Below are 13,590 nucleotides of genomic sequence, written 5' to 3' on the forward strand. Positions count from 1 at the left end.
TTGCATAAGTGTGTTGCACTTTCTACAACCGAAACTGAATTTATTGCAGCGACTGAAGCTAGTAAAGAGATGTTATGGATGAAGAAGTTCTTAGAAGAACTTGGGTTCAAGCAAAAGAGGTATGTGCTATTTTGTGATAATCAAAGCGCAATTCATCTTGGTAAGAATTCATCTTTTCATTCTAGATTGAAACATATTAATGTTAGATATCATTGGATAAGGAATGTTCTAGATGAAAATTTGTTGAAACTTGAGAAAATTCATACGAATCATAATGGCTCCGATATGATGACGGAGACTCTACCAAGAGAGAAGCTTGAACATTGCCGTTTGATAGCGGGGATGGTGAATCCCTCCACATTGTCGTGAGGGGGAGATTTGTTAGCTGGGTTCACTCCTATGTGGAGAAACCCCAATGAGTTGCAAGCCCAAAAAGGGCTTGAGCCCATATAATAAGTTATATGAGGAAATAGGGTTTCTCATTATCTATATAAAGAGGTAGTAGCAGAAAAGGAAATAGTAACAAGAGAAAAAGAGAAAGCAGAAAATCTGGGGTTTGGGGCAATATCTAATTTACATCAAGCTGGCGTCAGAGGTCGATTCGTGGTCCGATTGAGCTGAAATTTTGTCAGCATGTTCGTGGCACAATTTAATTGAATCTGAACGGTTTGATTTTCGTTTGAAGCTCCATACATCAGGTTTTTCATTGATTGATCAAAACCTACGTTTTTGGTCAGATTTATCCTTGATCTCTTGTGAAGTTCATGTGTATTGTCAAGAATTATGTTCTTGAGGTGTTTGCTGCTATGTACTTCTAGTATTTGCTAGAGAAGAAAAATTTTATTGATAGTGAAGATTTTCAGGTGGACTCTGGTCCCGTGGTTTTTTATCTCCTCACATCGAAGAGGTTTTCCACGTAAAAAAATCGTCTTGTGTTCGTATGCTTGGTATTTATTATACTCTACTATATCGATTCATATTAGATTTATATAAGAGGGGAGATTATTTTATTCCGCTGCGTTGATTCGATATTGTTCGAATTATTACCGTTCTCCCATCAATAACACTATAGTCATTGAGATGATGCATGAAGCTGAAGAAGATACAAACACAACTTGTATAATGAAAATATGACGCATTTCAAATGAATAAACTATCATCCCATTTGGAGGAAAACCTATCAAGCTAGAGATATCAGTCAAGGTTGGTTCCGGCGGTGGTAATTATGGAGTTAGGACGTAAAAAAAATTAAGGACAATTCTGGTTTTCCATCCTTTCCACTCGACCTATGTAAATCATCAAGCGAGACAATGAAACCTTTCACTCGTGTTAGTTCCGGCCATGGTAATTAACTTTTCCCTTTCTTTTCCTAGAGAAAGGTTGTTTTCTTCTCAAGCATAGTCACATCTCTACCGTGCCTTTAGCAATCCTCCTAATTTGGAGGATGTCTGCATGTCCTTAATAATCCAATCATGGTGATTTTGACTTATAAAGATAGTTTGACTCTTTCTTAGGAAGAATTACCAAAAAGTCCTAAACCTATTGCAATTGTGCCAATTCGGTCCTAAATTTTTTTTTTTTTGGCCAATTTAGTCCTAAACCTTTTACTTTTGTTCCGGTTTAGTTCTTCCGGCCAAAATTAGCCGGCCGGCGCTGGCGTGGCGGTCGGCTAGTGCCGGCGAGCTTTTTAATAATATTTGATTTTTAAAAAGTTTTATTAATTTTTTATTAATTTTTTTCTTTTTTCCTTTTTTTCCCCCCCTCCCTCCTCCTTCCTTGAGGCTCCCGGCGACAAGCCAGGCTGGCCGGTCGCCTGATCGAGGCGATCTGGCGGGGGATCGGATCGCGGAGGCCTCGCCGGAGCCCGCGACAACGAGCCCCCTCGCCGGATCGCGAGGGCTCGCCTCGCCCAACGACCGCGAAGTCGAGCCCTCTCCGTCGGCTGGGCGCGAGCGCCTCGCGGTCGCCGGGGCGAGGCGAGCCCTCGCCGAACGTGACGGCGAGCCCCCCCGGATCCGCGCGGGCTCGCCTCGCCGGCGACCGCGGCGAGCTCGCGCCCAGCGACGGCGGGGTGCGGGAAGCCCTCGCCGAGCGCGGCGGCGAGCCCCCTCGCCGTCGGCGGGGCGCGAGCTCGCCTCACGATCGCCGCGCGAGGCGAGCTCGCGCCCAACGACGGCGAGGGGGCTCGCCGTCGCGTCGCGAGGCCTCCCGCCCCGCCGGGATCACCTTAGTCCGGCGACCGGCCAGCTGGCCGGCCGGAGAGCCCAAGGAAGGAGGAGGGAGGAAGAAAAAAAAAAGGAAAAAGAAAAAATTAATAAAATTAATAAATTTTTTTTTAAAAATAAAATATTAAAAAAGCTCGCCATTGCCGATCGGCTGCCACGTCGGCGCCGGTTGGCTAATTTTGGCCGGAAGGATTGAACTGGAACAAAAAAAAAAGGTTTAGGACTAAATTGGCCAAAAAAAAAAAGTTTAGGACTGAATTTGCACAATTGCAATATGTTTAGGACTTTTTTGGTAATTCTCCCCTCTTTCTTACTCTCGGACTCACGTGTATTGGGGCTAGCACTATTAGCTAGAGGGTGCAAAATTTAAAACAAACATGTTCAATATCATAGAAGAACAAAATCTAATGAAAAACTTAAACGTTCAATGAAATTAATGCAGATTCAATCCGATACGATGAAAGATGGATTAACATGCTTTGGGACGATACAATGAAGGATCAATGCAGGTTGATCGAAACATGCTTGAATACTAAATTCACGATGGAAATAGAATACAATGCAAGGCCAATAGGGGACTACAACTTGTCGTGCCTCCTAATATGGAGGAGGATAACTTGTTCTTTTCTTTGCTACAGAAAGGTCGTTTTCTTCTCAAGCATAACCATTTTCAGTCCCTGCAGCAGTCCTCCTAATTTGGAGAACGTCTGCATGTCCTTTGTACTCCAGTTATGATGATTCTAAAAGTTGGATTTTTAAAAATAGCATTCTTTTGACTCTAACTCACTCTTGGGCTCTCAAGCATAACCATATCTCAGTCCCTATAGCGGTCCTCCTAATTTGGAGAATGTCTGCATCTCCTTTGTACTCCAGTCATGATGATTCTAAAAGTTGGATTTTTAAAAATAGCATTCTTTTGACTCTAACTCACTCTTGGGCTCCCAAGCATAACCATATCTCAGTCCCTGTAGCAGTCCTCCTAATTTGGAGAATGTCTGCATTTCCTTTGTACTCCAATCACGGTGATTCTAAAGTTGGATTTTTAAGGATAGCATTCTTTTGACTCTTTCTTACTCTTGGGATCAGGTGTATTGGGACTAGCATTATTATCTAGAGAGTGAATAAGTGCTTATAAACAATTAAAGTGGAATTTAAAACAACCAAGTTCAATATCATAAAAGAACAAAGTTTAATGAAAAACTTAAAGCATCAATGCTAGAGGAACCCTAGTTTTACATCAAATGCACTTATCTCATTTTTAACCACTGAAGTTGGTGAAAAAAAAAAAAATGCTCTTTTCCACGTGACGATATTCGTAAAGAGTGCTGCTCTCTCTTTGACAGTGCGGATGGACCGAGGTGATGGATGATTATAGGCGAGCGGTGAGATGAGGTGCTCCTCCCCACCAGCTACCTCTCCCTCTCTCTCTCTTTAATTATAGTATTATATATATATATATATATATATGTTTGTATGTATGTATATTCTATAAACCAAAATCTTACAGCACAATTATTTTATCATTAAAGCAAAACACTTGAAAATTTCACTCCGTACAAAAAGTTCCGCGCGAAGTGATTTACTTTATGGTTTTCTAAAATTTATTTGACATTTTAAATTTTAAATTTGACGGTACTAAGGGGAACTATATAATGGCCAAATTTGCGAAATTGATGTAAAGTGTGAAGTTCTCCATGTGCCGCAGCTGACAGTCTTCTTTTCTCCCAAACACTCTCTGTTTCGTTTTCTCGTTTTGGAAAATCCTCCATAAATCACTTTTTGTTTTTTCCCTTTCCTTTCTGCTGGCAGATTGTTTTGCCCTGTTACGTGGTGAACTTCTTTAGATGAAAATTTAGATGTCAACAATGACAAATTATGATTTTAATTATTTAATGGGTAAGTGTTTCGTGTGAAATAATTATGATTGTCGCCACATTTGATTAAAAAAATATAAGTTTTGAAAATAAAATACACTCCATATATAAATAGAGATAAATGCACCATAAGGTCTTAAGCTTGGCGATCTTGGTGACTTTTAGGCATGTGACTTGAACTAATCATGTTCGTCACCTAATAATCTTAACACAACCGAGGGATGATCAATTGATTCCCTTACCCCGTTTTCCCTTCTGATTACCCTGTGTTCCCTTCTGATGATCTCGATTTGTTCCCTTTTCCCTTATCCATTGTGCCTTGACGATTCTCAGGTAGGAATACAATGTAAGGAATCAATTGATCATCATTTGATTGTGTTCATTTTGTAAATTTTGAACGCCACAAAGGGTGCGTTTGGAATTAGCATTTCCAAACCCCTTTAGACCTCCAAAGCCCTTTGGGCTAAAAAATGGGTGTTTGGCAAAATGTTTTGTAAAGGTATTTGGCTGAAAGCTTGCCTTGTGAAGGTTGAAAGCCCAAGGCAGGTTGGGGGCTGCCTTGGGCTTTGACATGCGAAAATCTTTGAGATGAGGGGAGAAAAAAATCTTCCCAAATTATCCCTGTTAATTTTTCGTTTTTCCTGTTTTGCCCTCTCATTGTCGTCTTCTTCTTCCGCGAGTGGAGCTTGTTCATCTTCTTCGCGAATACAACCTTGCCCACGCCGGCGCCGTGCCCGCACTGGCCACTGTGCCGGCAGCCCTCGACCGCGCCAGCACCACCCACGCCGGCGACCCGCGAGCCCTCTCTGTTCACCGCCGTTCCGCCGGCCCCACCACCACCGTGCGCACCTCCACCAGTCCGGGCCGGCGGACCGCTACCCCTTTCGAACCAAAGCCCCACGGCAGATCGCAAAGCTCGCCGCGCCAATCTCGCTCGACAACTGCGTGGCTGCTACTCGCCTCAGCCCGATGCCGTCGTCGCTCAGTAGCTCGCAACCCAGCACCTGAGGCCCTCACCGCTCGACTACTGCTGTCCCGATCTCGCTACTTGAGGGCCCCGACACCTGCAAATCTGAGCTCGCCTCCGCCCGACGCCGTGCCGCCCAGCAGCCCGCAACCCAGCACCTGACTCCGCCGCGCCGGCCGATGCTTCCACTCGCCGTTTGCAGGACCTCCGCCTCAGCAGCTCGCCTCCGTCGCGCCTCTGCCCACCGTCCTCCGCTCGGTCACCAACCCCCGCGCTCCGCTGTGACGCCGGTTTTCCCCCTTCGCCGGGCCGCGCCACGCGCCTTAGCACCACCGCCCGCGAGCAGTCGTCGGCAAGGTCCTCCCGCGACCTCGATGCCCTAGATCTAGGTCACGGCGAGGTCGCCGGAGGTCGAGGTGACGTTGCGTGACCTCGCCGCCCCAGATTCGGGGTCGCCGTAGGTCGCGGCGGCGTCGTGTGACCTCGGGCAGCCTTTGCTGATGGTCTTCGGGGGTCGGCGAAGGTCGCAACGGTGTCGTGGGACCTCGGGCGACCTTTGTCAATGGTCTTCGAGAGTCGCTTGACCCCAGGCAACCCTCCCTAGTCGTCTACGCGGCTACCTAAGTCGGATGTCAACTACCGACGACAAATTTCGATCACCGGCGGCATTTGCCGGTCAATTTTTTTTTTTTTATTACAAAAGCCTTTTGTAAATGTAATTCTCCCAAATAGCATTTTACTCAAAGGTACTTCACAAAGAGCTTTCAAACTACAATTTACCAAACAGAGTTTGCATTTTAAAAAATACCTTTAACTCAAAGGTCTTTGCATTTTCCTAAAGACTTTCCCCAAAGCCTTTCCAAACGCACCCAAAGTACAACCTCGAAGCTGCTTTTACACATTTTGAGAGTGTTCTGTTTTTGTATTTTCTTAATATTCAGGTGTTGCTATCCTTTTCTTTTCATCTTTAACATTATAAATGAGAAAACTGCCATAAATATATTGTAATTTTATCAACTCAGTCATATACTTTTCAATCGTGTCAACTGAATCATAAACTTCTTTTCATATTTATAACTCAATCGGCACAACTAAATATCACATATATGCAACATTTAAAGGGTAAAAAATCATCCAATTCGGAGGAAAATTTGTTGAGCCAGTTAATTAACCTAAGATGGATGCTAAACTTCTTAAAATATCACGTGTTGTCAGTGGAAAGACAGGGTAAATTCTCACTCAAACTTGGCATGGCATAGCTGATTCTAAATTATTTTGATTGGGCAGATACAAAAGACAGGGCGACATTAGCGCTCCTTCTCTTTCCTCCATAGAAACGCCAAATGCCATTGGGAAAAAAGCTCTTTTGGCAACTGCAGAAGGGTCAACACACCTTGTATCAAATTGGGGCATTATAATATCACCAACCGATGCAAATTCACTCTCTTTGTGGTCATCGTTCGCAAACAACCAGCTTATACAGTCCCAGAGAGAGCTATAAAGATTTTTGCATTTTGTGCACTCATCGCCCCCTCCCCCGGGGGCAATCTATGTAGATTGTCATATTAGGCGCTCAAATTTTGTATTTGTGCTAATTAAATACACTACCTTTCATGATCTGTTTTACCATTAACACCTAACATGCCAATTAAGAGAAAAGAAATCGCTTTAAATTATAAAACTCAATTTAGCATAAGATAAGAGAAACAAAAATGAGAAGAAGAAAAAAACATAGTGCCGTATTAGGAGGAGACATAGAAAGAGCATAGCTATCGACTATCGTACTCCATTGATGTCCCAACATCACCTTGACACTAGGGCATCTGCCGCTATCGTCAAGATTAGTGGATCCCATCAAAAGGTTAAACCAGGAAAGCTCGTCACGAAATTTCAATCATTTTTTTTTTTTTTGAATGGTGGTCTGCTTGTGTACACGAATTATATAATTTTTTTCTATTTACTCTTTTCAAAAAATGAATATGGAATTTTGAATAAAATGCATGACCGACTATATTGTAATTTCTTAAAGAGTTAGTATTTTGAGTAACTAGTTATGATAGTTACAACATTTGATTAAAGAAATAAAAGTTTTGAAAATAAAATTATAATATCTGGTTAATAATTTTTTTTCTCAAATTGATAGGATATAACAATGTAGAATTCTACACTTTTACCATTCTCATCGTTCGATGCGCTACTCTAGGCATCATCTTGTAATATGTAAAAAAAACCCACCTAAATTTCTAAATATAGCGCAATTGACACTAAATAGCCATATAACTAGTTGATGAGCTATATTTTCGTCCAATCACAACTAGTGGCAATTGGACGACACTTCCTTTGTAACATCCTGGGCCCCACCGTGTGATATTGTCCGCTTTGGACACTGAGTCCTCACGGTTTTAAAACGCGGCACACATATTAAGGGGCCCAAGCCATTATAAACTAACCAAGACCTCCCTCCCTAGGCGATGTGGGACAAGAGATGAGGTTATTACACTCTCCACCTCTTAACAGAATAGCGTCCTCGATATGGCCCCACGGGCGTCAGAACAGCATTTGAGCTGTGTGACAGCCTCCTCTCTTGTCCCACGTCGCCTAGGGAGGGAGGTTTTGGTTAGCTTATAAGGCTTGGTCCCTTTAATCTGTGTAACATGTTTTAAAGCCGTGAGGGAAAAGACCGTGGCTGGGATGGCGGATCGTCCGCGCCAGGGTGGGTGACCCAAAGCGGACAATATTACACGGTGGAGCACTCGGGATGTTACAAGTGGTATCGAGCCGACTCCCGGCTGCGTGTGGGACCACAGCTTGAATGCTATTCGACGCAGTGGGGCCACGGCGGGACGCTCTTGTTTAAGAGGTGGAGAGTGTGACAGCCTCCTCTCTTGTCCCACATCGCCTAGGGAGAGAGGTCTTAGTTAGCTTATAAGGCTTGGTCCCTCTAATCTGTGTAACGCGTTTTAAAGCCGTGAGGGAAAGGACCGTGGCTGGGATGGCGGTTCGTCCGCGCCAGGGTGGGTGACCCAAAGCAGACAATATTACATAGTGGGGCTCGGGATGTTACAAATAGTGTGACAGCCTCCTCTCTTGTCCCACATCGCCTAGGGAGGGAGGTCTTGGTTAGCTTATAAGGCTTGGTCCCTCTAATCTGTGCAACGCGTTTTAAAGCCGTGAGGAAAAGACCGTACGGGATGGCGATTCGTCCGCGCCGGGCGGGTGACCCAAAGCGGACAATATTACACAGTGGGGCCCGGGATGTTACAAGTGGTATCAAAGCCGACTCCCGACCGCGTGTGGGACCACAACTTGAATGCTGTTCTGACGCCCGTGGGGCCACAGCGAGGACGTTGTTCTGTTAAGAGGTGGAGAGTGTGACAGCCTCCTCTCTTGTCCCACATCGCCTAGGGAGGGAGGTCTTGGTTAGCTTATAAGGCTTGGTCCCTCTAATCTGTGTAACGCGTTTTAAAGCCGTGAGGGAAAAGACCGTGGCTGGGATGGCGGTTCGTCCTCACCAGGGCGGGTGACCCAAAGCGGACAATATTACACAGTGGAGCCCGGGATGTTACATCCTTCATTTACTCTTATGATTAGTGGATCATAAATTGCGAACATTGTCCACGTGCAAAATTAAACAAATATAAATATAGGCGATGTTTGCGGCTATAACCCACCAATCAAACTAATTGTCGAAGTCTGTTAAAAAAAAAAAACTAATTGTCGAAGAAGACTTCAAAAAATGGTTCCATAATTACTGTTATCAGCCATTCTCTTCCGGCTAAAAATAATCAAAGATTATCACGCATACATGATTCACTAAAATTTAACATTTTTATCATAATACACAATTCACTCTCATTTTTTTTTCTCCTCTTTCAACACATCTGACATGCGAGTCCATAATGTGAATTACTTGTTTTTTTCTCCAAATTTTATGGATTATTGGAATATGGAGTTGAATTTATCAAATTGAAACAATGAATTATATTAACAAATGGTGGATTGATGTTTTTAGTAAATCCATTCTAGGCTTTTTATTATTATTTATTTATTTGTAAATTTGAATTAAATTAATTTGATTCAAATAATCATAAAAATGATATTTATTATATGTATAAAAATATACATTTAATATACAATGTATCCCAATGCGTCAGAATCTTTGTTTTTTGAAAAATGACGTATCAGTGTGTCGTGCCGTGCAGTGGGGCCCGGGATGTTACATCCTTCATTTACTCTTATGATTAGTGGATCATAAATTGCGAACATTGTCCACGTGCAAAAATTAAATAAATATAAATAGGCGATGTTTGCGGCTATAACCCATCAATCAAACTAATTGTCGAAGTCTGTTAAAAAAAAACTAATTGTCGAAGAAGACTTCAAAAAATGGTTCCATAATTACCGTTATCAGCCATTCTCTTCCGGCTAAAAATAATCAAAGATTATCACGCATACATGATTCACTAGAATTTAACATTTTTATCATAATACACAATTCACTCCCATTTTTTTTTTATCTTCTCTTTCAACACATCTGACATGTGAGTCCATAATGTGAATTACTTGTTTTTTTCTCCAAATTTTATGGATATTGGAATGGAGTTGAATTTATCAAATTGAAACAATGAATTATATTAACAAATGGTGGATTGATGTTTTTAGTAAATCCATTCTAGGCTTTTATTATTATTTATTTATTTGTAAATTTGAATTAAATTAATTTGATTCAAATAATCATAAAAATGATATTTATTATATGTATAAAAATATACATTTAATATACAATGTATCCCAATGCGTCAGAATCTTTGTTTTTTGAAAAATGACGTATCAGTGTGTCGTGCCCTGCATTGATGTCGGTGCTACTTAGGTGTCCTCTATTTCAGCATTTGACAAATCTCGGGAGCCGTTTCTGTTATATAAGTTTTCAGCAACACCGTGGAGGCAATCTCCTTGACACCCCCTTCATACGAATGACGAGCGGAACGGCAAAAAAAAAAAAAAAAAAAAAAAAAAAAAAAAAATACTAGTTATCCATGCTGAAATCAAGATGAGAAGCCGAAGATTTAAAACCGCCCCTTCCTGAGTCGGGCCCATGCTAGAGCTACAACCGCAGCTCCTCCCAGGTGAGCCAATCCCGATGTCTCACTGTCTCCCTGAAGCAACCAAAGACATAGGATTACAACTCCAAAACAATTATACAAGTTTACAGGCATTTTGTACACGACAAATTCCGAAAATTTCCTCGGATTGAGGACAGTTTCTGACGCTCGTGCACCAACGCGGTCTCTCTTTTTGTTTGACAAAAGTGCCAGCACTTTGTTGGTAACTTGATAAGTTACAAAGCCATAATTTGTGATCTCTATTATATAAAAGGACGATTCACAAGTTGCAAGCTATTCTAAATTCAGAATTAGTATGCTCATGCTGCTATACTAGCTAGACTGCTCATTCCCGACCATGGCCAAAGGCATCTCTTTATTAACTGTTCTGAGTTCTAAATTAGGAGAACATATGTCAATGATATACCACGTCATCGACATTGTGGTGTCACATTAATTCACATATCTAAATGTTCACAATTGTTAAGTAACATGAAGAAATCAGCACACTTGATATCATCATTGCAGGAGATAATTCTTTATAATATTTGATGGAATCATGCTTTACAACACTACAACGTATCAATCGTTTGTCTAGATCCAATCAAGGGAATAACTCACAGTTATAATTACCATTTTTCATAACAGTACTTGGATCTCCATGGTTCTTTTCCTGCTACAAGAATAGAGAATCAAAACTAAACCAACATTCGTTAAGTAAAATCAATCAGCTAAATGGGGAAAACAAAGACTCAACTGCTGGAGCTTGAAACTGGTATAGGAAGACTGTTAGGCTTACTGGAAAATAAAATTCCATGGAGAGGCTGTCCATCTATGATAGTTTCAATGGTGTATCGATCACCCAAATTCTCCATCGCTCTCCCTTGAAATATTTGTTCACCTTGGACAGGTACCGATTGCTCATATGGATTACTTCGAGCACCTGCATTAAAGGTCCATAGCAACTAATGATTCGGCAAATAAAAGCAATAAAAAAACAACAGTATCACGACCACAATCCTATAAATTCTAAATAAGTGAAAACTCCAGTGAGACATCTACATTTGTATCTATTAATAATAGCAAGAGAAAACATGTAAAACAGGCACTTGGCTTCTACTTCATGGACATTTTACTTGCATGACAAAATCCTCAAACAAAGGTTCTTTGATTTGCAATTCGGTTCGTGGAATGTTTTGAAGAAGTTGTTGAGGGAAATTAATGGTCTGTGGATTCTAACGCAAGTGCTCATGGTTATTCACCCAAGCAATAAGAACTCTTCAAGGTAAACAAATATTTCAAGCAAGAGTGACACAGAGTTTTGGCGATGGTACACCATTTGCTAATAGCTATATCATGGTCATAATCCCACGACCTCCAAATAAGTGAAAACTCCAACGAGTGATCTATATCAATATATAATAGCAAGGGAAGAAATGTAAAACAGGCACTTGGCTTCTGATTCATGAACAATTCAATTACTTGACAAAAATCTACAGCAGCACGGAAATCTCTTTAGACAATTCTGAAGAAAATTTCCTCATTTTGTATGGTATATGGTGATTTGGTATTGAGTATGGTGATTTTGTCAGTTTATAGAATAACAATTCACATGGAAAGAAACCTACAATGAGATCGGATCCAATTACTCAAAGTAAATACATAGATTCGACCAAAACAATAAATACATAGCAACTACGTAGACGTCACCCAGATTGTGGTAGCCTAAGAGTGAGCCTTAGTGCAACAGCAAAAGGCTACTCCATTGTGACCTATGGGTCACAGATTCAAGTCGTGAAAATAGCCTCTCTAGAAACTAGGGGTATGGCGGCATGCATAAACCGCGATATTGGTATGATCCTTCTGATTTAAGTACTCTTACAATCCAATCAACCCCACCTCATACTCATTCAATTAACAGATATGACATGAAAATGGTACAAAGCATGTTTAACAACAAAAAGATTTTTATCTTTCCCCAGCTACTTCTTTAAAACGCACTAATACGCAAATCGCAGATCAACTAATCCTAGTCCTTATATACGGTTTTCTTGGTAGGCAACATTCCTCATCCATTTTTCAATACAATGATTCATAGTGACCCAAGATCCAGGTAAAATCATATTAGTAATATCCTAACATATGGAAGAATTATCTGTGCAAGCTAGTGACTATGCTTTCTAAAATCCTACCTCTATTTCCATATTCAAAAATATTTCAGATTTACAACCACAAGTTATGCCCACAGATTAGCAACATATGTCACGCACTCTTACAACTAGGATAACAAACAAGTACGAGAACTCAATGACGCTGTACTTTGTTTCAAAAAGATGACCGAATATTGAGTTTCCAATGATACAAATTCTTATAACATTACGTCGATGACGAATAGCACGTTTAAATACTTGATAAGTATAAAAAAAACTAAAAATTGACGAATTCTCCTTTACTATTTCTTCCAGACAAGTAACACCTGACACATGCAACCTCGAAACTCCTTAAGAAAAGGTGCTTAGTCCTCACAAGAAGGGCATTTTGTCCATCCCTTCACAACTCTCTCACACACACACATTTTGAAGCAGATGTTACCAGTTAGATCCTAGCAAGCGGAGCATAGTTGCAAAAGGGCATGTTGTAGATTATCCTGGCAAAGCATCTGTTTCTGTTATGCAGCAATGACCTATTCCTAGGTATTCCTTTGGTCAAATAATCTTTTCAGTAGTCCATAACCTGATTCAACAAATAAATTTATATCTACATGCCCATGGTTTGGATATTTAGGAACTAGATAGATGAATTCGTGGTTAAAATTAAATAAGATGGTGTTTATGGACATACACTTATCCTTGGGGTCTACGTATTGTTTGATAGAGTTGACACAGTCATATTGAGGTAGTGCTGATAAAGCAATTAGATCAGTTATGGCTCTCACTTTCAATATAGTTTCAGCGAAGTTGTGCCGAATATGTCCAGCTAAGTCACAATATCACTATACTATGCCTAAGCACATGGTAACTCTACTAGCTCTAACTCTAGCTTTGACTCTAATTTAGAAACAAACACTAGGGGGGGAAATTCTAAGACAAACTGATGAGAGGAATCCCATCGTTGAGGGGCCCGGCCCTTTGGTGCCGTCCGGGCACAAGGGAACCTGTGGTGGAGTCCTCAATCACCAAAAAAAAAAAAAAATCCCATCGTTGAGAAGTTGAAAAGAGGCTCGTGCGGTGGAAAAACCTTATCTTTCCAACGAAGGAAAAACACACTTATCAAGAGCACTCGAGCTTGCCAGTTTACTTTCTTTCTCTCTTTCCTATCCTAGCGTCTGTGGTGAAAACATTGGAGGATATTCAGAGGAAGTTCTTGTTGGGCAGTACAGATGGAAGATGCAAATATCACCTGGTGATATCGGGTCTGGTCAA

Source organism: Eucalyptus grandis, chromosome 2, assembly GCF_016545825.1.
Source record: "Eucalyptus grandis isolate ANBG69807.140 chromosome 2, ASM1654582v1, whole genome shotgun sequence".
Classification (NCBI taxonomy): domain Eukaryota; kingdom Viridiplantae; phylum Streptophyta; class Magnoliopsida; order Myrtales; family Myrtaceae; genus Eucalyptus; species Eucalyptus grandis.